General features: G+C 43.3%; 1 protein-coding gene across 5 annotated transcripts in view; it reads left to right on the forward strand.

Annotated features, from left to right (window-relative positions):
- Window positions 1-15,088, forward strand: part of DACH1 (dachshund family transcription factor 1) — a 485,713-nt gene that overhangs the window by 313,571 nt on the left and 157,054 nt on the right. The window lies entirely within an intron of this gene.

Genomic DNA, 15,088 nt, shown 5'->3' on the forward strand with positions numbered 1-15,088 from the left:
AGATGCTGGAGCTTGTCCAGAGCAGGGCCAAGAGGGTGCTCAGAGGGCTGGAGCAGCTCTGCTAGGAGGACAGACTGAAAGAGCTGGGGCCGTTCAGTCTGCAGAAGAGAAGGCTCTCAGGTGACCTTCTTGTGGCCTTCCAGTATCTGAAGGGGGCCTACAAAAAAGCTGGGGAGGAACTTTTTAGGCTATGAGGGAGTGCCAGGACTAGGGGAAATGGAGCAAAGCTGGAGATGGATAGGTTCAGACTGGATGTGAGGAAGAAGTTCCTTCCCATGAGAGTGGTGAGAGCTTGGAATGGGTTGCCCAGGGAGGTGGTTGAGGCCGCATGGCTGGAGGTGTTTAAGGCCAGGTTGGATGAGGCTGAGTCCAGCCTGATTTAGGCTAGGATGTCCCTGGGCATGTCAGGGCAATGTCTATCAAAGTGAAAGTACTAAAATCCATGAGAATTCAGTTAGCTTTTTGCCCCCCAAATCAGATAAAAAAACCCCAGTAAAATATTTAAGTCTACTGTTTGAGATATCACTTTCCTTGGTTGCATCAGGAGAAGTGTGGCCAGCAGGGCGAGGGAGGTGATTCTTCCCCTTTACTCCACCCTTGTGAGACCCCACCTGGAGTACTACATCCAGTTCTGCAGCCCCTGTTACAAGAGGGATGTGGAGATGCTGGAGCATGTCCAGACAAGGGCCACTGGGATGATCAGAGGGCTGCAGCACCTCTCCTATGAGGACAGGCTGAAAGAGTTGGGGCTGTTCAGTCTGCAGAAGAGGAGGCTCCCAGGTGACCTTCTTGTGGCCTTCCAGGATCTGAAGGGGGCCTACAAAAAAGCTGGGGAGGGACTCTTCAGGATATGAGGAAGAGACAGGACCAGGGGGAATGGAGCAAAGCTGGAGGTGGGGAGATTCAGAGTGGAGGTGAGGAGGAAGCTGTTCATCGTGAGAATGGTGAGAGCCTGTGGAATGGGTTGCCAAGGGAGGTGATTGAGGCCCCATGGCTGGAGATGTTTAAGGCCAGGCTGGATGAGGCTGTGTCCAGGCTGATCTAGTGTAGGATGTCCCTGCCCATGGCAGGGGGGTTGGAACTGGATGATCCTTGTGGTCCCTTCTAATCCAGAGTGAGTCTATGATTTTGTATTCTTACCCTCTTAATCCAGTTCATACTTCTGGCTGCCTTTGCATAAGATTTTACCTTTCATCATTTTCGTAAGACTCAGGTCTAAAAAGCAGCAGCAGCAGCAGTTGTGATAGAGTAGGTTACCAATATGCAAATAGGAGAAGATTGGTAGAGTAATTCTCAAAGAAAAATAAGGTCCTTTCCAGCAGCATATATGAGAAGCAATTAGTAGCATATATGCATTTACATAGAGATTTTCTTCACTCAGTGAAATTCCTTTCCCTTTTACTCTGTTGTCTGTGTATATGTACTGTTTCCTACAGTATTTTCAATCAGGTGTTTTTGGGCCAGGATTTTTCATCTGCTTTATCACTATTAGTCCCACTGCTGTGGTTATTAGTTGTACTAGTTGTTACATTTTTAAATCATCATCCCAAGAACAAAATAAATCATGGGAGATGAATCAAGAGAGGTGTTGAGATACTGGAATGTGTCCAGAGAATGGCAATGAAGATGTTGAGGGGCCTGGAACACAAATCCTGTGAGGAGAGGCTGAGGGAGCTGGGGGTGTGCAGCCTGCAGAAGAGGCTCAGGGCAGACCTCATTGCTGTCTACAACTACCTGAAGGGAGGTTGTAGCCAGGTGGGGTTGGTCTCTTCTGCCAGGCAAGCAGCAACAGAACAAGAGGACAGTCTCAAGTTGTGGTGGGGGAGGTCTAGGCTGGATGTTAGGAAGAAATTCTTGCCAGAGAGAGTGATTTGTCATCGGAATGGGCTGCCCAGGGAGGTGGTGGAGTCACCGTCCCTGGAGGTGTTCAAGCAAAGCCTGGCTGAGGCACTTAGTGCCAGGGTCTAGTTGACCATGCAGAAATAGTTTCAGCAGTCCAGAAACAAGGCTCATGATACTTCCTTAAGTAACAGAGTGACACAATCATCTGTGTTGGGACAGGGGAACAGAGGGAAAAAATTAAAAGATTTAAGTACACAATGAAGTGACTGTACCATAATCACATACTGAGTAACAGCTGAACTGTAACAATGATTCTTTGCCTGTGGCACATGCAACGTGATCCATATGGTAAACCTCAGTGAAGAAAGTGCTTGTAACACTGAGCAACCAGCAACAGAGCAAGGGGACACAGTCTCAAGTTGTGCCGGGGAGGTCTAGGCTGGATGTTAGGAGGAAGTTGTTGGCAGAGAGAGCGATTGGCATTGGAATGGGCTGCCCAGGGAGGTGGTGGAGTTGCTGTCCCTGGAGGTGTTGAAGCAAAGCCTGAATGAGGCACTTAGTGCCATGGTCTAGTTAACTGGATAGGTCTGGGTGCTAGGTTGGACTGGATGAGCTTGGAGATCTCTTCCAATCTGGTTGATTCTGTGATTCTCTGAAACTTGTTGCAGCTGTTGGGGTTTTGTGCAGCCAAACTGGGTATTTTGCCAGAGAGAATATGGATGTAACTACTATGAGACTAACTATTACTCTGCTTTTAATCAATGAGTAAAAATCTAAAGAGGAATGTTGTGATGGTTTTGGTGCTACCTGCCCCTCCGTTCTTATAAAATCACCCAGACTAGAATCAGCTGAGCTGGAAATCAGAATGAAGCTTTATATTTACAGCTTAGCACAATATACAGCAGATATTCACAATAGATACAGCTATAGACAGAAATAGACAAGTTAAAAGGTAATACAGAAACACAACAGCCCTCCCAGAAACCAGAGTCCCCAGAAGGGGCTCCCAGCCACCCTTCCCCCTTCTTCCCACTCCTCTACCTTATCCCAGACTTTGCCTTATGTTCAAGGTGAATTTGGAGGGTTGGCCAGGGAGGTTAGGAAGCAGAAGGATTACTTACACAGACAGCAGGGTAGGGAGAGAAGTGCATGCAGCCAGATCCAGAGAGCAACTCTGTTATCTATGTTTGTGTTTTTGTTTTTATACATCTCAGCAAACCTATGAGTGCAGTAGACATCACCATTGCTTCCTTTTCACAGCCTGCAATCTAATCTCTTTCACTAAAATATCCCAGCTAGGCTCAAATGTTTAAAGAAGTATTCTGTGTGCAGACTACTCTAAAGAGTATGTGCAGCATGTGTAGTTGCAATTACAATATCCTTTCTTAGTTAAGCAATATATTATTGTTAAATCATCAATAAACATGGCTGCCTGTAAGATATCAAACTCTTGGCTTTCAATTTTCAACCCTGGTATACTGTTTACTGAATAGACTGAAGATGAGCTTTCAGAGGCCTTCTATCTTTTAATTTCAATACTTTAAGGCATCTAACATATCATATTTTTCTCTGTTGCAACACAGTTGAAACAGGTGGGGCAATATGTCACAAACTAATGGTATACATATTTTCTCTTTAAGAAAAGGCATTAGATAACTTACAGTTCTCACTTTATGCACTTCATCTGTGCATACTTTTTGCACTTCACTATATTCACTCAGCCTACAAAAAAGCTGGGGACGAACTTTTTAGAGAGTGACAGGACTAGGGGGAATGGAGCAAAGCTGGAGGTGGGTAGGTTCAGGCTGGACATGAGGAGGAAGTTGTTCAGCATGAGAGTGGTGAGAGGCTGGAATGGGTTGCCCAGGGAGGTGGTTGAGGCCCCATTGCTGGAGGTGTTTAAGGCCAGGCTGGATGGGGCTCTGGCCAGGCTGCTCTAGAGTAGGGTGTCCCTGCCCATGTGAGGGAGGTTGGAACTAGATGATCCTTGTGGTCCCTTCCAATCCTGACTGATTCTATGATTCTATGATTTGCTACTGTTGTTTTCCCTGTTAATTTGTTGTGTTAACAGGACTATCAGCAATAAGGTCACCCCTGAGCCTCCTCTTATCCAGGCTAAACAATCCCAGCTCCCTCAGCCTCTCCTCGTAGGGCTGTGCTCAAGGCCTCTCACCAGCCTCGTCGCCCTTCTCTGGACACGCTCAAGTATCTCAATGTCCCTCCTAAACTGGGGGGCCCAGAACTGAACACAGTACTCAAGGTGTGGTCTAAGCAGTGCAGAGTACAGGGGCAGAATGACCTCCCTGCTCCTGCTGACCACACCGTTCCTGATGCAAGCCAGGATGCCATTGGCTCTCTTGGCCACCTGGGCTTGAATCCTTAGGCTTGAATCAGTGCTGTCATTCAGAAGTCCAAACCTGCATCCTTCTCCTTGGACAAGTTTCTGGATCTATTGCTTTTAGTTTAATTATTAAAAATCAATATTATACTGATTATACAGAGCAATGAATTGGATGAGAACTATATAAACTGAAGCAACAGGAGTTGCTCTAAGCAGAATGTTACCTACTACTCTAGTGGGCATATTCTGTCTTACTTGCATCTGAAACATAAAGAAAATGCTCATTCAATGAGAATATATAGTAATATATTACCTATTAAATGGGAAATTGGCATAAATGAGCAGATACAGCTGTAACCGAGATGTTCACTAAATAATTTGTGATGTTCATCATGTTAAAAGAGAGATGAAGAAAATGTTTTATGCTGATTTTCGTTGACTTGTGATAGCTCATTAGTCTTCATATTGTAAAAACTCTACATCAAGGGACTAGCTGTAATTCGAGCTCTCTGCTCTGCAGTTAATGTATTTGCCCAGGTGTACCTGACAGTAAAATGTTAGTTACTATTTTACTTGAATAAGGTCTGTACAAGCACATCTGATTTATTTTAGCTATTGATAATGCCATAGATTTAATTTTACGTGTCTAAATTGCACTCGTAACACAGTAGAAACATAAAAGTAAACTGCATATTATCTGTGAAATGAGGATGAGTTAAGTATTTGTGAAATAGGTATTCACAGACAGAGTGATTTGCCATTGGAATGGGCTGCCCAGGGGGGTGGTGGAGTCGCTGTCCCTGGAGGTGTTCAAGAAAAGACTTAGTGCCATGGTCTAGTTGATTGGGCAGGGCTGGGTGCTAGGTTGGACTGGATGATCTTGGAGGTCTCTTCCAACCTAGTTGATTCTATGATTCTAAGCATATACTCTGATATCCAGCATGCTGAATTTCATCTTATTTCCTGGAGTTACCATTTTGTGGTGCAGTTTTTATTTAGCAGAACATAAATAGAGAAAGGGTGAATAAAGTAGGTACTAATCTGACCTATAATGCAGATGCAGTTACCATTATTCTACCATTGTCAATAAAAAAATTATGCTATAAAATTAGGACAGTGAATGAAGCAGCCAACATGATTGAGACCAAACCTTGTTGTTTATATCACTATTGCTGTCTGCAAGGAAGAAATTCTGTATAGTTTTCTCTTGGCTTCTCCTTTATTTATTTTTGTGGGAAAATGTTTATCAAAAAAGAGTCCTTTTATTTTTCCCTCAGAATTTGTTACTCTATTTGTGCTGTGTTTTAATTTAGCAGAACTAAAGATACAGACCCATAACCCCACTATGTTAAAGAAAATGCATGATGATGTAACCAGAAAATAAAAAGTCAAGGCTTTGTGAGAGAGAAAAAAAGAAATGCAGAGTGTTTTAGAGGAATTATTTCCCTGTGTCATGTGTTATTTGCTCTCCTGATCGCTGTGTGATCTCAAAAGAGATAGCAGTGCTTTCTTATTTTAAAGTATCAATAGTATGAGGTGGGTACTCTTTACTCATGGCAAAGCTTTTTTTGCTTTTAATGATGTAGCAGTAGCATAGAGGTCTCAGCAAAAGTGTCTTTATCTGTAGATGTCTGTCCCTTATGCAGTCTCGCAACACTCATATAGTGCAGGTAAACACTACAGCTGGTTTTAGGAGACTGAATAGAATCACAAATTCATTGCAATTCAAAATCTAAAGCAGCAGGATTTGGTTTGGATGGTTTTATGAAGAGGTTTCCTCACTGTCAGGATGCTAAGATGACCAGTTTTTAGCATGCTGATTATGCATATTTTCCAGAGGACATAAATAGCCTAAATAGTGAATAGTCCACTTCAGGAAAATGAGCCAGCACAGCTGATACTGATGCTTTGTTTGGTAATTGTTGCTGAGATACAAATTGTTTCAGCAAACACAGAAGATAACAGCAAGATGAAAGGACTGAAAGAAGATCAGTAGTACACAAGCATTAAAAAAAAAAAGGTGGTTTGAATGGTTAGTAGAATCTGTCTCTCTTGTGTTTCTGCTAGGTGATATTACTTCTGTGTGTAATACTCCCTGAAACCATCCCTCAGCCAGGATTTTGATTCACTTGCCTAAAGAAAGGCTTGAAGTGTTCTCTGGCATGGTGCAAAATGTGCAAGTGTTCCACATGAAAGGAAAGGGAAGACCTGAGGGCCTGGCAGATAGCATAATTTTAATTTTTAAAACTCACCTCCAATCAAGAAATGTTTGTCTTAGTTGCCTAGACACAGCTATATGCTACTATTTTAGGTATCTGGAGTATCCTGCCTGAGCTAGCCATGGGGTCTTCTTCTGGTGCTGTGGTTTTCTAACTAAGCTTGAAAGGCATGTCTTAAATTATTCTGGCCATCTCAGGTTGTGTATGTTTAGGCCACCGAGTTCAGTCTGGGAGAGCTGAGTCTCTGGAATCAGAACATTCAGATTTAGCTGACCAGACAGATCTATCTCCCATAGAGTGATAGGTCTATCTCCCATAGAGTGATGTGAGCTGTTCTCTAGAGCTTACATCCTTGTTCACTGTCACAGGAAATAAACTACTCAGCTCACATTGTAGGCAAATTTAATCCTAAAAGGTACAGATTGAAAAGGGAAAAAGAAGTAAGCAAATAAGAGACGTGCTTGTAAAAAATTAATCTGGTAGGTTTAGATCAAAGTTTATTTGAGAGGCTGAAGTTGCACTGTCTGGTTTTCTGTTTGATTTTCTTTCTCTTGGCTGCATTACCTTTCAGTCCAGAATTGTTTTCATTTATTATTATCATCATCCTTAGCTACTTAATCATGCTACTAATGAATAATGATAACCCAGTCATCAGGCTTTTACAGACCCACTTCAGTGTACAAATAATGGTTTGTTGTGTAACTGCTAGTTATGGGCAAAAGGGAACTCAGATGATGGAGAACATGTGCTGGAGATAGGGAAACACTGAATTTTGTACTCCACTGTTTAAATTATGAAAATGTGCAATTATTTTTGTTCCATCAAGTTGTTCTTGATGAGTAGCTGTGAGATAATCTCGGCCTAGTTTTAAAGTGTGTGTACTTTACATTTGAAACTTCTATTTCATTTTTTTAAAGTGCTCATATGAACATTATTGCACATGAAATACATAGTTGGCTACCAAATTGCCTATTCGAGTGCACGTGTATAGAATCATAGAATCAACCAGGTTGGAAGAGACCTCCAAGATCATCCAGTCCAACCCAGCACCCAGCCCTGGCCAATCAACCAGACCATGGCACTAAGTGCCGCAGCCAGGCTTTTCTTGAACACCTCCAGGCACAGCAACTCCACCAGCTCCCTGGGCAGCCCATTCCAATGCCAATCACTCTCTCTGCCAACAACTTCCTCCTAACATCCAGCCTAGACCTCCCCCAACACAACTTGAGACTGTGCCCCCTTGTTCTGTTGCTGCTTGCCTGGCAGAAGAGACCAACCCCACCTGGCTACAGCCTCCCTTCAGGTAGTTGTAGACAGCAATAAGGTCAGCCCTGAGCCTCCTCCAGGCTGCACACCCCCAGCTCCCTCAGCCTCTCCTCACAGAGTTTGTGTTCCAGTCCCCTCACCAGTTTTGTTGCCCTTCTCTGGGAACTTTCCAGTATCTCAACATCTCTCTTGAATTGAGGGGCCCAGAACTGGACACAGGACTCAAGGTGTGGGGGTTTGAGCACTTATTGTTAAGCATTTACATTTCAAAATTGGATCCCTTGTGCTTGAAAGCCTTGAAAACACTACCGTGCAGCTAGCCCTAGTGCAGCATCAATTGAAATACAGAGTGAATGCAACGTAGAGCTTCCAATTGCTGCTTCTGAAAGTGTTATGCTGAATCTGGAACACTTTGCATAATTTAATTAATTATGCCACTAAAAACTGATTTTCTCTCAATTTAAAGCAAGCAGCTTTTATGAGGGTGAACTGCAGCACCCAGGGATATCAGGTGTCCAAGCTTTTAATCCTATTACAAAGACTTGACAACCCCTGATGGAAACTGGAAAAAACATAAGCCTCCAGCAGGGCAACAAGTGAAGAGGAAGAAGGCAACGGATTTTTAATGCTCTCTGAAACCACTCTGTGCATTAAATCAAAATAAAACCTAAAAAGTGACAGAACTGGTAGCTTGCACTTTGCTGCTGCAGACGATGAATAGTGGCTGAGGAATAACAGTTATTTTGCTTTGACGTTAATGAAAATAACTGTTTCCTCTAAGAGGAAAACTGTTCCACTTAAGTAACATAAGAAAAACACAGCAAATGGCCAAGACTATTTGTATCTGTGTCTGTCCACTTAGGAGTGCAATAGCCTGTAGTTTGAAAGTAGTTTGTAATGTTAAGGGTTAGATTCTGTCTATGAATCATTTTCCTTGTAAACAAATCTTGACAGACGATGCCAGACTACAAGTATTAAAGAATCTGTCACTGACTAAATGCTAACCTTGATACTTTGCTTTATGAAGCTTGTCTTTTCCAAATTTGTTATTTGGTTTGATATGACTGTAAAACAATAGACACTGTCAGTTTAAGGCAGAAGGGGTACTCATTTAAAAAAGCCCTAGTTTCAGAGCCATAAGCAGTGCTATAATTGTCAATCTGTGATGGACTCTGCAAAATTCTATGACCAGGTTTAAAAGGATTGTAGCAGAATTAACTCTATCTCCATATCAAACATCAGTGTGTAATGTGAAACTGACTCTGATAATAAATAGAAAAAGAATACATCATTTTAATGACAGTTCATGAGATTTATAAAATGCAAACAGCTTATTTGGATGTATATTTATATATTATATGTAATCATATCTGTATATATATATATATGTATGAAGGCCTGGAACATAAACCCTATGAGGAGAGGCTGAGGTAGCTGGGGGTGTGCAGCCTGCAGAAGAGGAGGCTCAGGGGTGACCTCATTGCTATCTACAACTACTTGAAGGGAGGCTGTAGCCAGGTGGGGATAAGTCTCTTTTGCCAGGCAACCAGCAACAGAACAAGGGGACACAGTCTCAAGTTGTGCTGGGGAAGGTCTAGGCTGGATGTTAGGAGGAAGTTGTTGACAAAGAGAGTGATTGGCATTGGAATGGGCTGCCCAGGGAGCTGGTGGAGTCGCTGTCCCTGGAGGTGTTGAAGCAAAGCCTGGCTGAGGCACTTAGTGCCATGGTCTAGTTGATTGGCTAGAGCTGGGTGCTAGGTTGGAGTGGATGAGCTTGGAGGTCTCTTCCAACCTGGCTGATTTTATGATTCTATGATAGCTAAAACTGCAGCACTGTGATCCACACCTAAAATCTTGTTTTATTCTGAACTTGCTCTGGTGCCTCAAATACTTAAACACACAGACAAGGTCTCTTCCAACCTGCTTGATTCTATGATTATCTATCTATCTATCTATCTATCTATCTATCTATCTATCTATCTATCTATCTATCTATCTATCTATCTACTATATGAGACAAGGTATACTAGTCTGAAAGGGGGGAAAGGATCTTTGCACAGGAGTTATCAGAGCTTTAATCTAGTTAGGAAGGGGAAAGGAGATGAAACTAAGCTTGCTAGAGGTAAGTCAAGGAGCAGCACAACAGTGTTTGGGGCTCAGTGTCCTAGCAATGTCCTTCAGTCTATCAGGTTATTGATGTGTTAGAAAACATAGAAGTGCCTGAGAATGGTTGTGTACAAATTAGGGCTTCTCCACCTGAAAAGGCTGAATTAGTAGCCCAGATGAAGCTCATCCAGACCAGTACATGCAGCATGGGCAGCAAACAGGAGGAGCTGGAAGCCATTGTATAGATGGAAAACTGTGATATAGTTGCTATCATGGAAACGTAATGGGATGATTTGCATAACTGGAGTGCTGCATTGGATGGCTACAAACTCTTCAGAAAGGATAGGCAAAGAAGAAGAGACAGTGGAGTGGACCAGTGTGTTAGTTAGTGTTTGGATTGTCTAGAGCTTAATGATGGTGACAGCAGGGTTGAGTGTTTACAGGTAAGGATCTGGGAGAAGGCCAACAAGCTGATATCATGGTTGGGGTATCTAACAGAGGACTCAGCTAGGATGAAGAGACAGATTAGATATTCTGTAAGCACCTGGGAGAAGTCTAGCAATTGCTAGCCTCTGTTCTAGTGGGGAACTTGAAATTACCAGATGTCTGCTGGAAATACAATGCAGCAGAAAGGAGGTTCTTGGAGTCTGTGGAAGATAACTTCTCAATGCAGCTGGTGAGGGAGCCAACTAAGGAACGTGCCTGACTGGACTACTTGTATGTGAACAGTTTGTGGATGATGTGATGGTTGGAGGTTGTCTTGGGCACAATGACCACAAAAATGATGTTTTTTTAAAAATATTTGAGAAGTTAGGAGGGGTGTCAGGAGAACTGCTACTTAGGACTTTTTGAGGACTGAGTGTGGCCTCTTTAGGAGCCTGATTGACAGAGTTCTTTCCAAGACAGTCCTGAATGACAAACCAGTCCAGGAAGGCTGGACATTCTCCAAGGAGGAAATCTTCTAGGTACAGGGGTAGACTGTCCCAGTGTCCCAAAAGACAAGCTGTTGAGCAAGAATACTGGGCCTGGCCAAACAGAGCTTTGTCTGGAACTCAGGGGAAAAAAAAAAGGAGAGTTTATGACCTTTGAAGGAAGAGGCAGGCAATTCAGAAGGACTACAAGGATGTCATGATGTTGTGTGCAGAGAAAATTACAAGGACTAAAGTGCAATTAGCACTTTATCTAGCTACTACCAGAAATCACAATGAAAAATGTTTCTATAAATACATTAACAGCAAAAGAGGAACTAAAGAGAATCTCCACTCTTTATTAGTTGTGGGGTGTAACATAGTGGAAAAGGATAAGGAAAAGGCTGAGGTTGTCAATGCCTTCTTTTCCTCAGTCTTTAGCAGTAAGATTAGTTGTTCTTAGGGTACCCAGCCTGGTGAGCTGCAATATGGGGTTGGGGAGGGGAATGAAGCCCCTGTAATTTAAGGGGAAATGATTAGTGACCTGCTACAGAACTGCAAATCTGCCTAGCAGAAAAGGACCTGGGAGTATTGGTTGATTGATGGATGAATGTGAACCATCAGTGTGCCCACATGAACATGAATCATAGAATCAGTCAGGGTTGGAAGGGACCACAAGGGTCATCTAGCTCCAAATCCCCGGCCATGGGCCAGGACACCCCACCCTAGATCAGGCTGGCCATAGCCTTATCCAGTCAGGCTTTAAACACCTTCAGGCATGGGGCCTCAACCACCTGCCTGGACAACCCATGCCATGCTCTCACCACTCTCATGCTGAACAACTTCCTCCTGACAGCCACTCCGAACCACCTCCAGCCACCTCCAGCTTTGCTCCATTCCCCCTAGTCCTGTCACTCCCTGATATCCTGAAGAGTCTCTCCCCAGCCTTTTTGTAGGCCCCCTTCAGATCCTGGAAGGCCACAGTAAGGTCACCTGGGAGCCTCCTCTTCCACAGGCTGAACAGCCCCAACTCTTTCAGTCTGTCCTCATAGCAGAGCTGCTCCAGCCCTCTGAGCATCCTCGTGGCCCTTCTCTGGACATGCTACAGCATGTCCACAACCTTCTTGTAATGAGTCTGCAGAACTGGATGCAGTACTCCAGGTGGGGTCTCAGCAGAGTGGAGCAGAGGGGGAGAATCACCTCCCTCTCCCTGCTGGCCACACTTCTGCTGCAGCCCAGTATCTGGTTGGCTTTCTGGGCTGGAAATGCACACTGCTGGCTCCTGTTGAGCTTCTCATCCACCATCACCCCCAGGTCCCTCTCCTCAGGGCTGCTCTCCAGCCAGTCACTGCCCAGCCTGTATTTATTCTTGGCATTGCCCTGACCCAGATGCAGGACCTTACCCTTGGTCTTGTTGAACCTCATGATGTTGGCTTGTGCCCACCTCTCTGGCCTGTCCAGGTGCCTCTGGATGGCATCATTTCCCTCCAGCATGGCAAACAGCATTTTAACTTGTAGGAGAAAGAGTGTGGTTGGCAGGACTAGGGAAATGATTGCTTCTCTACTCTTCACTGGTGAAGCCATGCCTTCCTTAAAAGGAAAGAAAGTAGGTTTTTTTTTCCAGCTAAGATTTAGCTCTTTCAGTTACGTATGTGTTTGAATGTAGGTTCCTGGTTTTGTGACAGTCTGACTTCTCAAAATCTAAGAACACATCTTCCCTTACCTGGGGTGATGAGATTCAGATCATGTATTAACCAGCGCAACTGTGTACACTGCATAAAGGTTGTGAGGATCTCTTGTAAAATAATAAAAAGACCTCATGTAATAGATTCTTCTCATTGCTTAATAAAATTGCTTCGTTTGATTGCAGGACAGTTTGAATTGAATTTTCATTACCTACTTCTGAACAATTTACACTGGGATTGAGACAGTGTTGAGCTAATGAGTTAGAATTTATATTGAGCTTTAACTGTCTTTGTGAAGTAACTAGGGAAAGGAAATCATGACAATAACAGAGTATTTTTCATTATCAACTGTGGTGTACAGCTTTTACAATCAGATTTTTAATAGATCTAGAGAAATTAAATTGGATTTCTACAAACTTCTGTGCTTCTTCTGTTCCATGAAAGTGGTGCTGAAAATTGTGAAGGTTGATGTGCTAAACCCATTTCTACTGAAGTAAAGAGGAAGTGATAGCAGTCCTGTTGTTTTTCAGACCCTGCTGTTCATGAAATAATAAGATGTATATAGAAGAAGAATGAAAATGTACTTTGGTGTAATCCCTAATGCTAAACAGAAAGTAGTTATAGATCAAATAGGTCTTGACCGATATTATCTCAAAATCCTTATTGAGAGAAATTCCCATGAATCATAGAGTCATAGAATCAACCAGGTTGGAAGAGACCTCCAAGATCATCCAGTCCAACCTAGCACCCAGACCTATCCAGTCAACTAGACCATGGCACTAAGTGCCTCATCCAGTCTTTTCTTGAACACCTCCAGGGACAGTGCCTCCACCACCTCCCTGGGCAGCCCATTCCAATGCCAATCACTCTCTCTGTGAAGAAATTCCTCCTAACATCCAGCCTGTACTTCCCCTGATTGCACAACTTGAGACTGTGTCCCCTTGTTCTGTTGCTGGATGCCTGGGAGAAGAGGCCATCCCCACCTGGCTACAACCTCCCTTCAGGTAGTTGTAGACAGCAACGAGGTCTGCCCTGAGCCTCCTCTTCTCCAGGCTAAACACCTCCAGCTCCCTCAGCCTCTTGTCATAGGGTTTGTGTTCCAGGCCTCTCACCAGCTTTGTTACCCTTCTCTGGACACCTTCCAGCACCTCAACATCTCTCTTGAATTGAGGAATCCAGAACTGGACACAGTACTCAATGTGTGGTCTGACCAGTGTTGAGTCCAGGGGCAGAATAACCTCCCTTGACCTACTGGCCACACTGTTCCTGATGCAGGCCAGGATGCCATTGGCTCTGTTGGCCACCTGGGCACCCTGCTGGCTCATCTTCAGCTTACTATCTATTAGTACCCCCAGGTCCCTTTCTTCCTGGCTGCTCTCCAGGAACTCTGTCCCCAGCCTGTAGCGCTGCTTCGGGTTGTTGTGGCCAAAATGCAGGACCCTGCACTTGGCCTTGTTCAATCTCATCCCATTGGCCTCTGCCCACCCGTCCAGCCTATCTAGGTCCCTCTGCAGGGCTCTCCTACCTGCCAACAGATCAACAGTCAGAAGGTTGAAACTGCTCTGTCTGAAAAAGGAAACAATTAGATATTGCTGATGGGCAAATTAATACTGCTGAGAATGCATGCATATATACATATTTAGTAATATATTCCAACACAGTGTATTGATTTTATATGGTAAATAAACTTATATCATGAGCATATAGATTACTCTGCGTGCATAAACAATGCAGATGCTCAGTCTCAGCACTACACATAAATATGCACCATGAAAAAAAATAAGCTGTCAGAAGATTCAAAACTTCCTAAATGTACAAATCAATAATGTTAGAAGTTTTTTTTAGTATTGTCCTTTAATTGTGTCCTTCTGGGTATTTTTTACAAGAATGCCTGCAACAGTGGAAAAAAGTTATTTCTTAAATATCTGTATTATTACTTATCTCAACACTTATTTGCTCACATCCTTCCCTGTTAGTCCCTTCTGCTACCAGAAGACTGTAGGGATCAATTAATAATGCCTTATATTTTGATTAATAAAAAAACAACCAAACAAAAAAAGCCCATGACAGAATTATCAGATAGTCACATATGCATTCATGCTGGTGCCCTGTGCTACTTTGAGCCTAGCTGCGATATTTTAGTGAGAGGAATTAGATTATAGGCTGTGAGAAGGAAAAAAAATGGTGATGTCTGCTGCACTCATAGTCTGGCTGAGATGTATAAAAATGAGAACATAAATACAAATAACAGAGTTGCTCTCTCTGGTTCTGGATCCATGCACCTCTCTCTCTAACTTGCTGCCTGAGTAATCCATCTGCTTCCTAACCGCCCCTTGGCAATTCTCCAAACTCACCTTGAACATAAGGCAAAGTCTGGGGAAAGGAGGTGGAAGGGTGGTTGGGAGCCCCTCCTAGGGACTCAGGTTTCTGGGAGGGCTGTTGTGTTCCTATATTACTTTTTAACTTGCATATTTCTGTCTATAGCTGTATCTATTGTAAATATCTGCTTGTATATTGTGCTAAGCTGTAAATATAAAGCTTCATTCTTTAATTTCCAGCTTGGTTGAGTCTAGTCTGGGTGACTTTATAAGAGTGGGGTAACACCCAAGCCATCACAGCATTACTCTTCAGATTTTTACTCATTGATTCTTTTAGTCAGGAACTTAATAAAAAACAAGGCTAAATTATCAAAATTCAGTTCTTATTAAGAACCAGATTAAT

Source organism: Pogoniulus pusillus, chromosome 3, assembly GCF_015220805.1.
Source record: "Pogoniulus pusillus isolate bPogPus1 chromosome 3, bPogPus1.pri, whole genome shotgun sequence".
Taxonomy (NCBI): domain Eukaryota; kingdom Metazoa; phylum Chordata; class Aves; order Piciformes; family Lybiidae; genus Pogoniulus; species Pogoniulus pusillus.